Consider the following 20,629-nt stretch of genomic DNA (forward strand, 5'->3'; position numbering starts at 1 on the left):
ATTCTTCGCTGAAGTTCTTCAACAGCACTTCAGCTTGACCATTGCGGAAAGCTGCAGTGGCTCTTGCGATGCCGATTCCTCGGTCTAGAAGCAGTTCTGCGCTCCCATCGATGATAGCTTCCATGTTCCTGGCATCAGCGGCACCCATGGTGACCATGACGCTTCATCGCGGTGGGACGCTCACTTATTCATCGAACACACTGAGGGCAACATGCTGCTCCATGGTTGTCATCGAAGGAATGGCTTTGTGACGACCCCCCACAATGCGCAGGTCCACACGGGACGGAGAGGCAAAGAGACACCGTATGGCTCAGTTTAAACAAACAGATATATTCAAAGATTATACATCAGAGGCTGGGGTGTCCGAGCTTACGTGCCGACGACTTCATGGGGACGAAGGAGGGGCTCCGGAGTTGAGCTCGAACGGTTGCTGGCAGAAGCTGCACGCCGTCGGGCTTCGGCGCTGAAGGCCCCCTTGGCGAACGATGTCGTCCTAAGCGTTCCCTCTTCCATACTCCTTGTCGATTTTTATATCCTCTTATCCCCACATTCCCTAGGGTGAGGACGCCCACGCCGGAGTGGGAGGGGCCTAGGGCTTTCACTTGGGCGCACAAACACACCACCGCACTTATGGTCTCGCCCCCGTCCCGTGTTGAGTCCGAGGGAAAGAAGGTTGTTGTCGAGGTAGCGTCGGCGGTGGTAGACGGTCTCTGGCCCGCTGACGGTTCCCGAGGGTCACCGACCTCCGTTCTCCATCAAATGACACTCACCACTCAAGGCCGGAACGCGAGGTCACTAAAAGGCCGGGAAAGTAGTCCCTTGTCCTGGGATGTGCTCGGGAGGGTTGGTGATGATGCCGGCCGTCTTGTCACGGGGCCAGGCCCGCCAAAACGAGGCCCCTTTGTCCCCGGCACGGTCACAGCAATTGGGGAAGATAACGCCCGTCTCCCCGCGGCGGCGGCGGCGGCGTTCGACACGTGCCGACACTATGGAAAGGGGGTCTGGTTGTGCTTAAACCCCTTTCGTTTTGGTTGTTCACTCTCAACGAGTATGGCTCGGTAATTGGACGCAGCTGTCACCTGGGTCTTTTCCGTGCGGTCCATGGCGGCAGGCCTGAAAGCAATCCCACTCAAGTTGCTTGCAGCCATATACAGTAGAAACATGTGTGCTGGCTGCTTCCAAAACGAGACCGGCTGTCGCCGATCTCCTCTCTTCCAGCTGAATTGTTTTCCCTTGAGTGCTTTCGCCGCCACTGGGGGCGAAATGTTCTCCGAACATTTGAGTCCATGCAGCTCCCCTTCGCTTTCTGAATCGCCTCGCACAGTGCGTCCGACAAAACACTTTTCGCTGCACTCAACACCACTGCACAACACCATATGCCTCAGCTGTCATAACTGGCGCCTCCAGGGGCAGCACTGTTCTTCTTTTACAGATAAACATAAAACTCAGCACCCAAGCCTCTCCTTTCTAGTCCAAACTGGACGAAATAAATTTACCACACTTACAAAGGAGCTCCCACTTCTAGCACGATCACGGCACAGACAACAGTATAGATAACGAAAGGAAGTAGGGCAGGTTCTGCATGCGCTCCGCATGCTCTCCTGTGAAGGTGTTACTTAATGACAGAAAGGTTTAACTACCAACTCCGATATCTTAACACATAAGCACATAGCAATGTTATGAGCTGCGGCATTACACAATTCTAACCAGTTCACAACTCCGCTCTGTTTATGCCATTAGTCCGACTTAGCTTTCCGATTTCGCAGCGGATATCGGCCTTCATGAGTCATACCAAGTAAGTCTGTGACCCTTTGTCTGCTTTGAGACTCGCGAGGGCTCGTGGCAGAAGCCTCTCCTGGCGTTATCTGCGCGGCAACCTCGCGCGCTTCTTCTTCTTCTAGCAATGCATGAAGTAAATCCGGTGGCATTCCGGCCGTCACCTCGGGCGCCTGCCGAACAAATGCAGGAGAGGGCGTTTCTTGCGAACTATCTGCGCGCTCCGCTTCACTTCTGTCCCCATCAAAATCCGCGCTTTCCCTTTCCTCATTTCGTGAATACTGAACCGGTGCCGACTTGAGGCGATTTGCGTGTATCCTTATCAAGCGCCGGTTCACGCCTCGGACTCTTAAGTTTACCGGAGAAAGCTTCTCGACAACCTCGCACGGTCCTTTCCACTTCGTCTGGAACTTACGAGCTAGCCCAATCTGCCTTTGGCAGGTTTCAATGTACACGCTGTCCCCCACATCAAACGGCGCGTCTCTAGCACTGCGATCGTGCACCTCCTTCCTGCGCTTCGCCGCTTTCTTTAAGGCCTCCTTTGCGATATCCCTCGCCACTTGCAAGCGCGATTCTAGCTCAACCTTATAGTCGCCCAGTGAAGCGTATGGGACACGACGGCGTCCCTCTGGCACTTCACTAGGCTGGTCCGGGTCACGGCCGTAGAGAAGAAAGATTGGCGATTCGCCCGTGCTCTCGTGTGCTGCGGAATTGTAGGCAATCATTGCATACGGGAGCCACAAGTCCCAGTCCCACTGGTCGCGCGAAACAAAATGCGACAGGAACCCGGCCACGGTTTGGTTCAGTCGCTCCACCGCGCCGTTGCAAGCCGGATGGTACGGTGTTGTCTGCTTCTTAGCGATCTTAAGCAGCTCGCAAACTCTCCTCATTAGCTGCGACACGAAGTTCGTTCCCCGATCTGTCAAGAGTTGCCTCGGGGGTCCATGTCGGAGCACGATCTGTTCGACAAATGCTCTTGCAACCGTGTCTGCCTTCTGATCTGGGAGTGCTACCGCTTCCGCGTATTTTGAAAGGTGATCGACAAATACTAAAAGGTACCTGTTTCCGGAAGTGGTCGTGGGCAATGGGCCCATTATGTCCATACCTGTCCGCTCGAAGGGAGCCGAAACCTAAGGGAACGGCTGAATTGGAGCTGGTCTTCGTCCCTTGGGTGTTTTTCTTTCGAGACAGGAATGACACTTCGCACAGTAGTCTCTAACATCCTGTCGCATGCCACTCCAAAAGTACAAACGCTCCACACGCCTGCGTGTCTTCGCTACGCCAAAATGACCGGCGCATGGCGCATCGTGAAACGCGCGAAGAACCCTTTCTGTCCACGACCGCGGTATGACGACTCTCTCCCTAGCGGTTTTCTCTGGTTTCCCTTTCCTGGTTGGCGTCGTGCGCCGACACAGGGTGCCGTCTTTGCCAATGAAATAACCTAGCTGTTCGGGGTGAGACGGTGCGCCCTCTAAGCTTTCGATTATTCGATTCAGGTCAGGATCTTTGCACTGCTCTGTGCGTAATTCGGCGGGGTCGACTACGGAGACAAACTCATCTATAGCTGCCACGGCAGCTGTGCGGCTGAGTGCATCAGCATTCAGATGTGTCTTTCCTGACTTGTGCTCCACTTCAAAGCAGTATTTCTGCAGGTTTAGATTCCATCTAGCGAGTCGCGAGCTAGGGTCCCTGACACTCATCACCCATTTCAGAGGATGGCAGTCTGTGACTAGCTTGAATTTGCGGCCGTAAAGGTAGCATCTGAAGTGCTTTACTGCCCAGACAACGGCGAGGCACTCCCTTTCCGTAGCTCCGTACTTTTGCTCTGTGGGGCTCAGCTGTCGGCTAGCAAAAGCAACGGGATGTCCTTTGCCCTCGATAACCTGAGATAGCACGGCACCAACTGCGAACTTTGACGCATCTGTGGCCATAACGAAGGGCAAATTAAAATCCGGGTGGCGCAACAGCGGTCCACTCATTAGCTTCCTTTTCAGGGCCCCAAAAGCATCCTCCGCGTTTTCGTCCCAGCGAAAGGCGACATTTTTGGCTGTTAAGGCGGTGAGCGGCTTATCGAGCTTGGCGAACTCCTCTATGTGCCTTCGGTAGTAACCGATCAGGCCGAGAAACTGCCGGACCTGGCGGACGCTAGTCGGGGATGGAAAATCCGAGACACACCTTAATTTCTCAGGCTCCGGTCGCACGCCGTCAGCTGAAACAACGTGCCCGAGGTATTTCACCTCGTTTTTGAGGAATTGGCACTTAGAGGGCTTCAGCTTGAGACCCGCTCCTCTTAGTCACACCAAAACCTGCTCAATATCGCGCAAATGGTTCTCAAAACTGTCACTGTATATGATTATGTCATCCATATACACGAAGCACAGCCTCCCCAGAAGACCTGCCAGGATAACATCAGCGGTTCTCTGCCAGACAGCAGGGCTGTTGGCCAGACCCATCGGCATTCTTTTCCATTCATAGTGCCCTGAGGGCGTGTTGAATGCCGTTTTCTCGGCATCTGCCGGATCCATTGCTATCTGCCAGAATCCCGCCGCCATGTCCACTACCGTGAAGTACCTGGCAGAGCCCAGCTGAGAAAGCGTCTCCTGTATATTAGGGATGGGGTATGGATCGATGCGAGTTACGGCATTTAGTTTGCGGTAGTCCACTACCAATCGATACGAGCCATCTGGCTTTTCCACCAATAGTGCTGGTGCTCCCCAGGGTGACTTTGAGTGCTCGACATTGCCGCGATCAATCAGGTCCTGCACCTGCCGCTCCATCTCTTCACGTTGGAAGTAAGGAATCCTGTACGCACGCTGGTAAACGGGCGATGAAGAGCCGGTTTCTATCCTGTGCTTTATAACGCCACAGCAGCCCAAATCCAGGTTGGACGCGACAAATACCTCCGAGTAGTCGTTCAGCAAACCAGCCAGAGCCTCCCTCTCCCTGGATATTACGTGAGAAAGATCGAACGACGCCTTTGGAGCAGCCGAAGGACTAGCATGCTCTACAGTTGCGAGTACCGTATCGGTGGGCTCACGTTTCTCTATCGCAGAGGTGAAGAAAGCCAATGTTTTGTTCTTGGGAAGGCTCAGTGGCTGCTGGCTACAGTTAACCACCCGTAGGGGCACTCTGTGGGCGTCATTAACTGTAACGAGGCACGCGGCAGCCTTCATGCCATTGCTGAGAGAGTCGACCGGCACAAGCACTCCCACGGCGCCGCTCTCTACATCTGAAGGCACACACGCGTACAAAATGTGCTCCGACCAAGGAAGAACGACCGCCTCATCGACCAGTCTGACGGCAACCCGCGAATTTACCTTCTTCAATGATCCCACTGTTTGACGGGTGTCAATATCGGTAATGCGAATCTCAGCCCCTCTCCTGTTCAAAAACGGAACTTTTGAGCCGCCCGCATAAACCTCTTCCTCAGAGAATGAGACTACTACCTTCCCTTTTCTCAAAAAATCCTGCCCTAATATACCTGACACTCCGTTTGGCAGAGACACCGTGTCCGGGCATACGTAGCAGGGGTGCTCCAATGCAATTCCGCCGAGAGAGAAGTGTAACCGGTAGCGTCCACCTATGCCAAGAGGATCCCCCGTTATGCCTACAAATTTGGTTGCCATACCACCAGACGCTTCCAACACCTCGCGGTCCCCCTTCCTTCGAAGCGTGTTAAAACTGCTCTCCTTAAGCAATGTCACCTTTGACCCCGTATCTATCAACAATTCCATGCAACAACCATTTAACTTGCAACGCACAACAGGGCATGCCTCGTCGGCCACACAAACCACCACCACCTCATCATCCACTGCTCCCTCCCCACGCTCCTCAGCATGGGGAGGACTATCTAGTTTTTTGTCTCGGTATCTGGAGCCCCGCTGTAGGCTTGCTTAGGGCGTGTCTCGCCTGCTTCTCTTTGTGGCTCCCCACGGCGCACGTTTTGGCAGAACCTGGCGATGTGTCCGCGACCCTGGCAAGCGAAGCTTACGATTTCTTCAAAATCTCGCATACCGCGCCTGTAGCTTTGTGGCGGTCTCCGGTTTCCAGCGAATGGGCGCTGTTGAGCGCGCGCTTCAACCTGGCATTCCACCTGCTGAGATAGCAGCTGTTCTAAGCGATCTAACCGCTCTGTCAAGAGAGCAACCTCAGGGTTGAGCACCACTCTCTCTATGACGCGTACTCTCGCTGCGGCTGTCGTTAACGCCTCATTTCGCTCCTCATCCAATGCGGCCTCCACGGCTTGGTCGAAATTGATCGGCTTGCGCGAGAGCACGAACCGGCGCACGGGGTCTTCCAGACCAGCCACGAACAAAGTGGTCATTTCCTCTTTAAGTAGATCCTCCGCGTATTTCTTCTTTAGCTGGTCTCCTTCCTCCTCCCTGCTTAACGCATCTTGTGCTAGCCGCTGAAGCCGCGACGCAAACGTTCGCACGTCCTCCCCTACCATCTGTCCGGCGTCACGGAACCTCTGTACCCGCACGTGACGTGGTTCAGTGTCGAAATGCTCAAACGCGAGCTTCTTAAATTCCGCAAATGATTTTGTGGATTTTAATTTTTCGTCTCGCCATGCAAAATCATGAGCAGCTCCTGCCATCTTACACCTCGCCATTCCCAGCATTTGAGCATCGGACCATCCCCCCATTTTCCCAATCTCTTCTAGCATGGAAAAGAAATCGCAGATTGGAACCCCTGTCTTATCTCCCGTAAACGTCGGAATGACGCTTCCTAATGCCAGCATGCTTGCTCCGAGCGACGGCTGTGGAGTGGGAGCTCCCTCAGATACAGATATTTTTTTTTCGCTCAAGCCCTCCGGTGCCTCAAGCCTCTCAAATAGGGTAAAAGTCCCACAATCAGTCCCGTGATTCCCTTTTGATTACAATTTTGAAGTCATGAATGTCGCAGCATTCAGAGGACATTTGCTTTTGCTACCCAACTCCTGACACCAGTGTGACGACCCCCCACAATGCGCTGGTCCACACGGGACGGAGAGGCAAAGAGACACCGTATGGCTCAGTTTAAACAAACAGATATATTCAAAGATTATACATCAGAGGCTGGGGTGTCCGAGCTTACGTGCCGACGACTTCATGGGGACGAAGGAGGGGCTCCGGAGTTGAGCTCGAACGGTTGCTGGCAGAAGCTGCACGCCGTCGGGCTTCGGCGCTGAAGGCCCCCTTGGCGAACGATGTCGTCATAAGCGTTCCCTCTTCCGTACTCCTTGTCGATTTTTATATCCTCTTATCCCCACATTCCCTAGGGTGAGGACGCCCACGCCGGAGTGGGAGGGACCTAGGGCTTTCACTTGGGCGCACAAACACACCACCGCACTTATGGTCTCGCCCCCGTCACGTGTTGAGTCCGAGGGAAAGAAGGTTGTCGTCGAGGTAGCGTCGGCGGTGGTAGACGGTCTCTGGCCCGCTGACGGTTCCCGCGGGTCACCGACCTCCGTCCTCCATCAAATGACACTCGCCACTCAAGGCCGGAACGCGAGGTCACTAAAAGGCCGGGAAAGTGGTTCCTTGTCCTGGGATGTGCTCGGGGGGGGGGTTGGTGATGATGCCCGCCGTCTTGTCACGGGGCCAGGCCCGCCGAAACGAGGCCCCTTTGTCCCCGGCACACTCACGGCAATTGGGAAAGATAACGCCCGTCTCCCCGCGGCGGCGGCGGCGGCGTTCGACACGTGCCGACACTATGGAAAGGTGGTCCGGTTGTGCTTAAACCCCTTCGTTTTGGTCGTTCACTCTCAACGAGTATGGCTCGGTAATTGGACGCAGCTGTCACCTGGGTCTTTTCCGTGCGGTCCATGGCGGCAGGCCCGAAAGCAATCCCACTCAAGTTGCTTGCAGCCATATACAGTAGAAACATGTGTGCTGGCTGCTTCCAAAACGAGACCGGCTGTCGCCGATCTCCTCTCTTCCAGCTGAATTGTTTTCCCTTGAGTGCTTTCGCCGCCACTGGGGGCTCTGTCTACGCCGCGCCGTCGAACGCGGACCCTCGTAGCACACACAAGGAACGCCACAGCTTCCTCCATCGAACGCGTGATGAGCTTGGATCGAAGGCTGATGAACGCCTGATTTTCATTTAGAAAATCTATGCCCATTATAAAGCGGGAACAATGCTGTAACACAACGAAGGTCGTAGGATAGGTTTGACCAGTGATATTCACTCGCGCTGCGCATCTTCCTGATGGCGTAATGAGCTGTCCTCCTGGGTGCGCATTTGTGGGCCGCACCAAGCGATCGCGACTTTCCTCAACTGCGCAACGAACGATTCATTCATCACTGCATAATCTACCCCTGTGTCTACTAGAGCGGTAACATTCAGGCCGTTGATAGCAGCCTCTAAGTCAGGTGTCCTGGCCCTTGCGTTGCAGGTAGTCTTTGGCGTTAGGTCACGGCTTCGTCGGGTATGTGAATCGTGGGTAAGGCGTGTCGTCGGGACTTTTCTGGGTGGGGGCGTCATTTTGAAGTCCGGTCGCTTCGTGGTCGAGCTCGTGTTTGTGTACGGCGTCGGCCTAGTGGAGGCGGCGTCTTCATGCGGCGTTGTCGATGAAGGATTTTCGTCGTTTCGCTGGTGATTAACCTCACCTCCAAAGGTTGCTTTCTTTAGTTCCCCTGAGGGGCGGGGGACCTTCCGCGAAGAACTGCTGCGTAGCTGCGACCCGTAGACGCAAAACGTGGCGTGGACGGTGATGGTGAGCGCGAGAGACGGCTAGGCTTATGTGGCTTCACCCCACCCCCCCTCCGAAATTTTTTCGAACTGTCACGCACCGCCCACCAAAACAACCACCGGCGCCGGAAGTCATTCTGGATTTTGTCACCTGCAATGCCTTCTTCATTCTAGAAAATACATTTTTGCGCAAACATTGCTAACGCGTGTTGGATTGCATGGCAACTCCCATGCACCTGGAGTCACGCAACGCAAGGAGCCCCATCTTAGCACAAACTTTCAAGGGCCTATCGATGGCAAGCGGGCTCGCCGTGGCATCTCGCGGCAGTCACGCATTTCAATTCCGAAACAATGTATATAAATTTCCCAAAAACTTTTGACGAGAAAGCTGCACATTTCAAAAGTCGTTCTTCAGATTTTCAAATCCGGAACTTCAATTGATTTATTATTGTGGTAAACTTTTGACGCCAAAGGTGCACTGACAAAGGCCCCCAGAATCCCCTGTGGACGTAGAAGGCTATAAAACTGGACTGCGAGTGCAGTGATATCGTTGCCCTTATGTGTGCCCCTCTTATGATGCTCTTGTTGAGATAATGCTATCTTAGATCCTCTCTTCGGGGAGAAGTTCTTTTGGTCCTGTAAACAATGTAAATAAATCCCACGAGTAATCTTTCTTCCCATAATCCAACTCCTTCACTCGTCGGCCTGCCTTGTCCTCCTGGTGGTGGCAGCGGCTCCGGAGCGAGCGTCGTTTTGACCCGTGGTTCCGTCAGAACGTCTCTGCATCAGCACATCTAACAACAGCCAGACAAGCCAAATCACCACACTGTGAGAGAAGTTCACAAAGCACACAGCGAGGTCTGATGAGACGAAGTGTTGTGGTGATTCGTTTGTGCCGTCATGTCACAGAAGAGGATATCAACATTTTTTTTCACCTGTTCCAAAGCGCACATGCCAAGACACCAAAGCCAGCAAAGGTAATCATGTTCTTATCTATTTTTTTCTATTTTGACTTATATTAGCGAGGACACATTGAGCCTCTTCAATTTTTTGTTCTCGTTACTCGCATGCTGCCAGAGCCAGCCAGAGCGCATACGTTTTTCCCGTATTGTTCTGACTACAGCGCACGCGCGGCGCACTCTGGTGCGCGTTCGTTTTTTCTCTGGCCGAGTGGATTTTGGCCTGACAGCGTTTTGGACACTTTCTGGCCAGCAGTCGAGAAAAATAAACTATGACCGCTTGCCTCCATCGTTGCGGGGGCCCGCCGCAAAGTGACGCCGTTCGCTTGACGGCGTCACTTTCTCGGCGATGTTATCAGATCCTCTCCGGATCCTCGCCGCCGGTGTAGGATACCGAGCAGTATGCGTATAACCTCGGGGGGGGGGGGGGGGGTGGCTCTTTATGGCACGGCCGCCAACGCTTTTCTTGAAAGCGACCGAGAAAGCGTAGCTGTAGCGGCGGCCGCGCAGGCGATGGGTACACAGTGCGTCTGGTGCTGTTCGTCTTGCTCTCCGCGTTGAAGGGAGTGGCAGCACGAAGTTATCTGATGCAGCAGCTCTTGCCCACGCCAGTGTTTTCACGAGTGTCATAGAATGAGATGTGTTGATGTTTGTGCACGCTCCAACACCATGCTCGTTGATTAAGTTTTCCAATGTGTTGCTATCGCATTCATTGTTGTTGTTTCCCTCACAAAATGGCACATACCCACAAGGGGGATTGGCCATAACCAGGCGGTGACTATTTGAATTGCAGATTGCATGCGTCAAGCATGAGATGACCTAATAATTTGGGCAACTCAGTTTTCGTGACAGAGATGGCTGCTGGTGGTTAGGGGGTCTAACAAGCCAAAATTGAGGCAAGGGAGTCAGTACAACAAAAAAAGGTAGGAATTGCATTCATTGCTGCGCCCTTCCGGGGACTTTTTTTTCTAACCATGCCCCACAACTCTTCTAACCGCACCATGGTCACGAAGTAATTGATTTGTAAGGTAGGCAAATGATTTTAGATATATACTTGTCACAAAAAATTACTGACAGCTTCACAACTCGAATTTAGGTCATGACTGACTTACAATTCTCCATCATTTCTCATAGCGTTCGAATAACCGTTGCTTTAAAAAATAACTAGGGGCACGATGGTTTTTATAGACTGCATATTTATTTTGTCGCGCTCATACTAAACTACAGTAATACGTTTATTCTGCAAAAGATATGTATAGTTCACTGTCATTCACCAACGAAATAATTACTTGCCCAGGGCGTCAGACGAGCACTGAGGCTGATGCTGGGCAGGAAGATGTCCCGCAAGTCGGGCTCCTCCAAGAGAATGAAGAACCTACTCTTGGTAATTTACCTACTCTGCTCTTCATAGCGTTCTTAATTCTGAGGTGGTGAAGCTCCCTAATGAGCTAGCCTACCTGTGTAGCACAACTGCTTTCTGAATCGTGCAAAACGGAAGACCAAGCCAGTTAATTACTTTCGGATCATCCGAATCGAATGTTAACAATCTCTCCAGGAGGGGTGAAGACAAAGATGCAGCGCCATAAGAGCACTGATTTATTTGCAGTGACGGCATGATGAACATTGGCAACGTAGTACAACAGCGGCCTTAATTTCATCACTTATTATTAATTACACATATTCCCACAACACTGGCGGAAACCTTTGCGCTGTGTCGCGGGCACATACGCGTAAATATAAAACATCACAAGAAAACTACACTCGGGATGTTTCCGCCAGTTTGTTCGAAAACAGCTCTTCAGTCAAGTCACGAACCGCGGACCAGTGCGTTACGCTACGAGTATACAGAAAGGGCCTTGCTCATAGATGCAAAACACCCACTTTCACATGACGTTTAGGGTCTATACGCGACGTAAGAAGGTTTATAAAAAGAAACAAAGGCGGCGTCTTGTCCGGCTGTCAACATACCTTTCCCGCTGAACCTGGAAAGTTGAAACCACTTTGGTTCAAGGGGAACAGCCACATCTGACAGCCGCTGCTTAATTTTTTTTTTCTTTCCAGTTTACATAGGTACTGCGTCCAGACAAAATGTTTCTCCCGCCCCTAAGACGAGAGACTGGCTTCAGAGACTAATCTGAAAACTGTGCCGCGGGCGGCTGCATCGCCTGTGCCAACATGCTCCTCTGGTGAGAATTCCTGCCGAAGTTTTATTATACGTTGAATTAGTTTACAATTTGAAACCAGCGGAGTCATGTATAGTGCAATACATAGTGATGCCTTAAATATTTGCTTCTTTCAGATCCACAGCAGGTGGAAACAAGCAAGTCTGACATTGGGAATTTGGGACGTACCTGGATGGCTCAAAAGTAGACGATCAGACCAGATATCAGCTGCTAACGTCTCCTTGGATTCCACCGCAGGGTTGCATGTTCAAAAGCACGAAAAATTTGAAGCAAAAACGCAGGTTTCAAATGGCTTGGCTAGATAGGTACCGATGGCTCAGCTTCTCAGCGCTTCAAGAAGGTGTGTTTTGCCGAGTGTGTGTTGTTAGAGATGAGGGGTCCTTGAGTGAGCTGACTCTTTCAGCGCCGCAGGTCCCTTCTCCGAATGACGTTGTCGGACTTGGTTATGAAGGAAACTGTACAGGGGGTTTATTTTACATTATTTACAAGATTTTGGAACCCATTGGAGGGTGATGGGGGAAGGTCGGAGAATCTGAGAAGATCTGAGGATGATCGAGGATTCTTTTCTCACGGCACTCGTCGTCCGGTTTAAAAAGGGTCCGGTCCCTAGGATTCCCCAGGTTCGAGGAAGTCTTCGCCAGGTTGGGCGTGGCCTAACTTGCGTTGTCGTACACACACACACCACTTCACATAGGGACACGCCCCCGTCATATGCCTCGCCGGAGAAAGAGGGTGCCACTGGACAATCGCCCCCACCAGAGAGAGCGTTGTCTTCGCGTCCGAATGACAGTTCTCACGCTCCAGCCGGACACGTCTTCCGGGAAGTCCGAATGGGCGAGGCGCCGGCGAGCAGGCATAGTTGAAGGGGTGAGTCACCCCTGCTAGGTTCTGGCGGTCGCTAACTGCCTCCGTGCCGCACGGTAGATCGTCCGGGAACAAGGTTTACAAACGGCAGTGGAATCCTCTGTCTCGAATCCAATAAACCTCGCGAGGACCGACCGTGGGAACCCAGATGCCTATCGCCGTGCAGGGACCCCGACTGCAGGTGTCCTGGCCGAATACGCAGCTGAATCAGACCACCGGCTGTCGCCAGAAACCTTACAGCTCCACCGCGGCCCGAAAAATCTCGAATGTCCAGCGTTGACGACCGCTGGGCAGGAAGAGATGAGATGGCGTCCGTATTGGTCCCCTGGATTGCAATATCATCGCCCCCAAGGCAGAACCCAAAGCACCACCAACAAAGGAAAGCGCAGGTGGGACGTTTCAAACAGCAAAGCACTGCCCCACCCGCAAGCGCTCGGACTTCGCCAAAGAATCACCAGGGTTCTTCCATTGACAACAATACACTTTTAAAAAAATTGTGTTCAAATTTGGGTTAGTGTTGTGCCGACTGAGCGCTAAACATCTCCTTTTGAAACTGCCACAGCCGGATTACTCGGAACAAAGTAAAAAAAACACTCACACAGGAGGAGATTCCTCTTAGTTCTCCCGCTTACATCAGTCTGCTCAAGCCATCAACATTTCCGTGCAGTTTCCCCTTCTTATAACGCACCGAGAAATTGTACTGTTCGAGAGCCAGACTCCATCTGAGCAAGCGACCATTTTTAGGGGACATCTGTCGCAGCCACGTTAAAGGACAATGGTCAGTCTCAAATACAAACTTTGCTCCGTACAGGTAACACGACAACTTCTGCGCTGCCCTAACTAAACACGCGCACTCTTTTTCGGAAGCGCTGTACGCTTCCTCTCTACTGGTCAGTTTGCGGCTGATGTACAGAACTGGGTGTTCTTCATGGTCGTAGCCAACTTGGCTTAAGACAGCACCCAGCCCTCTATCACTGGCATCACACTGGACTATGAACTCTTTCCCATAGTCAGGGGTCCTGAGCAAGGGTCGGGACACGAGTGCTTCCTTCAGGCTTTTGAATGCGTTTTCTTTTTGGTTATCCCAACTCAGGTTAGTAGGTGCTCCCTTTCGCAAGGCGTCAGTTAAGGGACTAGCCCGCTGTGAGTAGTTAGGAATATATCGCTGGTAGTAACCAACTAATCCCAATAATGAGCGAATGGCCGTTTTCGTCCGTGGTTGCGGAAATGCTGAGATCGAGGCAATCTTTAACTCGGATGGGCTCCTAGTTCCCTGGCCTACAACGTGGCCCAAGTACGTCACCTGTGCGCAACCAAATCTACACTTTTCTGCCTTCAGTGTCAGTCAAGCCTGTCGTAAACTGGAAAACACGGTCCTTAGGTGTTCTAGATGCTCTTCTCACGTTTCCGAAAAAATTTCCACATCGTCTAAATAAGGGAGTGCAAAGCACTGCATGTCCTTCAGTACGATGTCCATGAGTTTCGAGAAGCTGTAAGGGGCATTCTTCAACCCAAAACTAAGCATTAAAGGTCGAAAGGTGCCCGCTGGGGAGATGAAAGCGGCATACCTGCTCGCGCTTTCTGAGAGGGGAACTTGCCAATATCCCCGTACGAGATCGAGGGTGGAAATTATTTTCGCGCCGCTCACCCTTTCTATCCTTTCCTCTATGTTGGGAATCGGGTATAGCTGATCCCTGGTAATTGCATTAAGCTTTCTATAATCCACGCAGGGACGAGGATCTTTCCCTGGGGCCTCAACAAGAATTAGCGGTGAGGTATAGTCACTTTCCGCTGGCTCTACAACCCCTAACTCCAACATGCGCTGAATTTCCGCGTCCATTATTTCTTTTTGCCGCGGTGATACCCTGTAGGGTTTCGACCGTACCGGCTCATAAGAGGTGAGCTCGAGTTCGTGTGTCAGGAGGAGTGTCTTTCCCGGGCGACTGCTAAATAGGCCAGCGAATTCGCTCAACAACTGCTTTAGCGTGTCGACCTGGGTCCCGCTTAGGAAATCTGCATTCACGGAGCGAGCCAGAATGTTCTCCACGTTGTCACTAGCGTCCGCACCTCCCTTCTAACCCTGACTCTCGCTGTCAAGCTCTTCTGGTTCATTTAGAGTCAGATTGACGATCCCGCTGCGTTCCACGAACGGCTTCATCAGATTTCAATGATAGATTCTCACCTGCTTTCCCCTGCCTGGAACCCTTAGCGCATAATTCGTCTCCGAAAATTTTTGCAACACTTCCATTGGACCCTCCCAGTGAACTTCCAGCTTGTTTTTTCTCGATGGCCGGAGGATCATCACGCGATCGCCCGCGGTGAAACCTCGAAGGCGAGCGTTTTTTGTCATAATAGACCTTGGCGGCCTCCTGGGCAGCTTTCATATTTCGATTTACTAATTCCCTCATGTTGTTAAGGCGGTCCAGTAGCTTAAGCACGTACTCAACCACTGTCTGGTTCTCTTCTGTCCCTTCCCACATTTCTCTCAGCATTCGGAGGGGAGAGCGGAGGGCTCTTCCGTACACGAGTTCTGCTGGCGTAAACCCCGTAGCTTCGTGGGGGACTGTTCGTAAAGCGAAAAGTGTGGCCGGCAGACAATCCTCCCAGTCTGCTTTATGCTCATAACAAAGAGCGCGTAGCACCCGCTTCAGCACAGAATGCCATTTCTCTACACTGTTGGACTGCGGATGATACACCGAGCTGTGCAACAGTTTTATTCCGCATCTTTCTAGGAATGTTGGTCGTCAAGGCGCTTGTAAAGACCGTCGCCTGATCGGCTTGGATTTCGGCCAGAAATCCTATTCTCGCGAACACTGACAAAAGGGCGTCAACTATTTCTGTGGGGCTCAAGTCCTTCAACGGAATTGCTTCGGGAAATTTTGTGGCGGGACATTGCATAGTAAGCAAGTACTTATAGCCTGATTTCGTTTTAGGCAAAGGGCCTACTGTGTCTATTACAAGCAGGCGAAAGGGTTCCGAGATCAATGGACAATTTTCATTGGAGCCTTCCATGTCTCTCCCGGCTTGCCCACGCGCTGGCACGCATCGCATGATTTTACGTAGCGTTCTGCATCTTTGAAACAACCCGGCCAATAATATTCCATTAATAGGCGCTCCTTTGTTTTATTGATTCCCAGATGTCCTGCCCAGCCATTTCCGTGGCAGAGACTCAGAATGTCCGCTCTGTATTTTTCGGGCACGACCAGCTGATTAAATGTTTTGCCTTTTCTGTCCTGGTAGTGTCGGTATAGTAAGCCTCCCTTCTCATGCATCGTTATTTTGCGTCTCGCGATGCCCTCTTTAGCTGTAAGGTGCAGTCTTTCCAAAGTGGGATCCTGCTTCTGTTCTTTTGTTAGGGGCTCCCTGTTCACCTGCAGAAGGCGATCAAAACTACGCGATGTTGGAGATAAAACGGATCCTTCAGCGTTTTCTGATTCCTCTACCGACTTAGTGGTTGAAGTCCCTCGTCGCTCATTTGCTCGGTCAGCTGTCTGGCTTTCATTCCTCCTTGGTTCACTTCCCGCCTCATTTGATTGCAACGATATGCTGGCTTGTGCGTCTCTGGCTACCTGAGGTTCGGGAATCTGACTTTGTTGAGATGCGAGCTTACGAGTTTTCGATCTTGCCAAAGCTTGTATCACCCCGCTTCCGAGTTTCTGGCCTCTCTCGCGTAGCAATTGGTCTGATCGATTCGAGAAGAGGTAAGGATATTGAAGTGGCACGACCTTCGAAACTGCGGCCTCAGTGATTAGCTCTCCAAATGGTCCACAAATTATCACTCTAGCTATGGGAAGGCATACACTGTGTTCTTCTACTGCCTGTTTTATCCACGAGACTTCTCCCGTAAAATCGTCCACTGACACGTAAGACGGGTGGACAACGTCCATCGTCGCGGCGCTATCACGAAGCACCCTGCACGGTTTCCCGTTAACGTGCAGCTCGTGCAGGTATGGCTTAAGGAGCTCTAGATTCTCGTCGTTATCCTCGACGCACGAGAGCACCAAACGTTGTTTTGTACACTTGGCTGCAATGTGCCCGACACCATTGCAGTTGTAGCAACGAAATGGCCTACTAGCCTCAAACTCTTTTTTTGCGGCTTTGTATGCTCCCTGTCTCTTCGCCTGTTCTTCACGCTTTTCTGGCGCTACCTTAGTTGCCTCTGATTGCTCCGAACTTCTAGCACTTCGCGTCTTTCTGCTAGGCCCTTTATCTCGCATCGCGTTTCGAGCGTGTAACGCACCCTCTTCAGTGCTCAAGCTTCTGCGCGAAACGTACTCCTCTGCTAGCTCAGCGGCACTTTCAACTGTGTCGACTTTTTCCCTGTCTTGAACCCACAGTTTCACCACTTGGGGAATGCTTCGGTAAAATTGCTCAAGGTAAAAACACTCAATGATTTTGTCTCGGCTTTCATAAACCTCGGCTCCTTTTAGCCACTCTAGCAGATTCGTCTTTAGTCCATACGCGAAATCCGGATAGCCCTCGCTATCGTTTTTCATTGCGTTCCTGAAGCGCTGTCGGAAAGCTTCGGCTCACAGCCGGTACCTTTTTAGCAGGCTGGCTTTGACTTTTTCGTAGTCAGCTGCGTCTTGTGTGCTAAGTCTCGTTATGACTTCAGCTACTTCACATGGCAAGAGTGTCAAAAGCCGTTGCGGCCATGTACTCCGAGCAAAGTTCTCCCTTTCGCAAGTTCTCTCAAAGTTTCCCAGGTACAATCCTATGTCCCTTCCACTTTCATAGGGCTGCATGAATCTGTTCATTCTATATGATTGTACATCGCTTGCTCTTTCAGGAGACCCGGCTCTCGAACTGTCGCCTTTTTTCGATTTTCGCTTTCAAGCTGCAATCGCTTTAGATTTCTTTCTTCTTTTTCAGCTTCCCACTTTTGCAGTTCTTTCTCTTTTTCCCATTCCGCTTCCCTTTTTATTTTTTCTTCATGTACCAAATTCCACGTATCTACCAGCTGATCGTCATCTACGTCCTTTTGAATTGTCTTGCATATTTCAAGTTTTGTAATTTTTCCCTGTACTTCTATTGACAGTTCCTCGCATAACAATAGCAAGTCCGACATTGACAATTTCATAAGGTCCATGACAATGCCTCCTCCGCTTTGGCAATGCTATCTTCAAAATGTCGTGAGATTACCCTTTCTCAATTGACATACACTTCCCAGTGATTCTAGAATATTCTCTCAAAATCTGAAGCCTGGCGAATCCTATAGCAAAATGCCGAAACGCTTACCGGTTGAGAAATCACGATGTCGCACGGTCCATCCCAGCTTCTCTCAACCAGTTGTTGGAGACGAGGGGTCCTTGAGTGAGCTGACTCAGCGCCGCAGGTCCCTTCTCCGAATGACGTTGTCGGACTTGGTTATGAAGGAAACTGTACAGGGGGTTTATTTTACATTATTTACAAGATTTTGGAACCCATTGCAGTGTGATGGGGGAAGGTCGGAGGATCTGAGAAGATCTGAGGACGATCGAGGATTCTTTTCTCACGGCACTCGTCGTCCGGTTTAAAAAGGGTTCGGTCCCTAGGATTCCCCAGGTTCAAGAAAGTCTTCGCCAGGTTGGGCGTGGCCTAACTTGCGTTGTCGTACACACACCACTTCACATAGGGACACGCCCCCGTCACATGCCTCGCCGGAGAAAGAGGGTGCCGCTGGACAATCGCCCCCACCAGAGAGAGCGTTGTCTTCGCGTCCGAACGACAGTTCTCACGCTCCAGCCGGACACGTCTTCCGGGAAGTCCGAATGGGCGAGGCGCCGGCGAGCAGGCATAGTTGAAGGGGTGAGTCACCCCTGCTCGGTTCTGGCGGTCGCTAACTGCCTCCGTGCCGCACGGTAGATCGTCCGGGAACAAGGTTTACAAACGGCAGTGGAATCCTCCGTCTCGAATCCAATAAACCTCGCGAGGACCGGCCGTGGGAACCCAGATGCCTATCGCCGTGCAGGGACCCCGGCTGCAGGTGTCCTGGCCGAATACGCAGCTGAATCAGACCACCGGCTGTCGCCAGAAACCTTACAGTGTCCTCTTCTGTAGACATGAAGTTCGCACGGGCCAACATGAGCGCACGGGAGCCCTCGTGTCCAAGCCGTTCCAGAAATGGAAGCACACACTCGAAATCTTCGACACACGAAAATACTAAATATCACCGTGAGTCCCAGCTGGCAGCCGATAATTTTCTCCAAACCTTCTCAGGAAGCGCACCCAATGTGATCGATCAGCTGGACCAGTGCCGGCAAAGGCAAATAAGAGAAAACGGAAGAAAGTTACGGCCTATTATTGAGACAGTTGTCTTGTGCGGGCGACAAGGTCTGGCTCTCCGTGGCCATAGGGACAGTGGTCCTATGGATTTGACGAAAGCCTCCGGTGAAAATACTGGTATTTTCAGAGCCCTTCTTCGCACGCGAGCTTATTTTGGAGATACAGATCTGAAGAACCATTTGGAATGTTGCCCCAGTAATGCCTCGTGTTGAATCCCAGATGTACAAAACGAGATTATAGAAATATGCTGTGAAATTATCAAAGAAAGCCTAGTTCCAAAAGTAAACGCTGCAGGCTGCTTCTCCGTACTCGCTGATGAAACAACGGACATTGCTGGAATCGAACAGCTCACCGTTTGTGCAAGGTACCTAAACAAGGATGCCAACGACATCGAAGAAGTGTTCTTAGGTTTTGTGCCAATTCTGGACCAAAGTGGCAGAGCCCTCGCCGACACCATTATAAAATTTCTGCTATACCTTGGAATTAACATGCATCACCTTCGTGGCCAAGGTTATGATGGTGCTAGCTCGATGGCTGGTAAAACGAATGGTGTGCAAGCTGCCGTTCGTGAGAAATATCCATCCGCGCTGTACACACATTGCGCCAGCCACTCCCTCAACCTAGTTCTCTGTGCGGCGTGCTCCATTACAGATATCGGAAACTGTTTTGGAACGATAAAGGCAACGTCGAACTTTTTCCGCAAATCTGCTATCCGCTCAGACGTTTTACGAGAAATGATAAGTTTGATGTGTCCCGAGTTCACAAGGCAGTTTGGGATTGTGTGAAATGCGCTGGGTGGAAAAGCATGATGCAGTTCTTTTATTTTTGAATCTGTTTGAACCTCTTATCGCGGCACTAGAAGAGATAAAATTAAACGGCAATGGCGAAAGTCCAGTTCAGGCAAATAGCCTGGCGTTGGCGCTTTTGTCACCGGCATTCCTCGTGAGCATGCATGTGGCGGAACATGTGTTAGCGGTGATTCTGCCTCTGTCAAAGAAGCTGCAGGCGAGGAAAATCGACATAAGCACCGCCGTTGACGACGTAGATGTGGCACAGCAGGCCATCGAAAATGACCGCAAGAATGGGAATGCTTCATTCTCGAAAATCTTTGCACATGTACAGGAACTGGCAGAAAAACTGGGTGTGCAAATCACCAGCCGACGAGTCGCTGTCCGACAGCAGGACCTTGGGAGCCTTGCATCAGAAAATGCCAAGGAATATTTCCGGAGAACTGTGTTCCTTCCTTTCATGGACCACGTATTAGCACAGTTACAAGAACGGTTCGAAAAGCACAGGACAATACTTAAGGACTTTTGTGCAATTGTACCCTCCGTAATACCACCGATGCAAGGTGATCGAGACAAAGGAGCAGAAAATCTCCTTGCCGTTTTTGCGCAAGACATAGATACGAGGGCTACTTTGGGAGAACTGCGACTATGGTGGACAAAGTGGGCGAAAGAAGCAGCAAGCCAGCGCCCCAGCACAGGAAAAGATGCCCTCCTTCATTGCGACTGCGGGTTCTACCCAAATGTGTACAAACTGCTGCAGATTTTAGTCACCCTTCCAGTGACAACTGCAAGCGCAGAGACAACATTCTTGAGCATAAGATTACTAAAAAACTACTTGCGCTCAACAATGTCTGAGGAACGCATGGTTGGGCTGGCGCTTCTATACGCCCACAGAGACATCGATATCAACGTGGATGAAGTCATTGCCCGCTTCGCTAAACTTCCCCGCCAAGTGAACTTTGTCCTTTAGACAGTGGAGCCGCAAAAATCAATAAAAGTGAAAAGCTCTGTTCCTTCCGGTATATAAACGTGCAATTACGAAAATGTATGACTATGCATACCGGAGAAATTTGTGCCGTTCATTGTAACAGTTAGCATCATGATAAAATTTAGCAATCGAATA

General features: G+C 51.3%; 1 protein-coding gene and 1 long non-coding RNA gene across 4 annotated transcripts in view; both read left to right on the forward strand.

Moving 5' to 3' along the window:
- Window positions 1-20,629, forward strand: part of LOC144115688 (glutamate receptor 2-like) — an 84,816-nt gene that overhangs the window by 43,643 nt on the left and 20,544 nt on the right. The gene's annotated exons all lie outside the window — the stretch shown is intronic.
- On the forward strand, window positions 10,716-12,892 carry LOC144101656 (uncharacterized). Its single transcript, XR_013308027.1, has 3 exons — window positions 10,716-10,791; window positions 11,469-11,593; window positions 11,707-12,892. It is a non-coding gene; the product is annotated as an uncharacterized LOC144101656 (long non-coding RNA).

Source organism: Amblyomma americanum, chromosome 1 (assembly GCF_052857255.1).
Source record: "Amblyomma americanum isolate KBUSLIRL-KWMA chromosome 1, ASM5285725v1, whole genome shotgun sequence".
In the NCBI taxonomy this organism is placed as follows: Eukaryota; Metazoa; Arthropoda; class Arachnida; order Ixodida; family Ixodidae; genus Amblyomma; species Amblyomma americanum.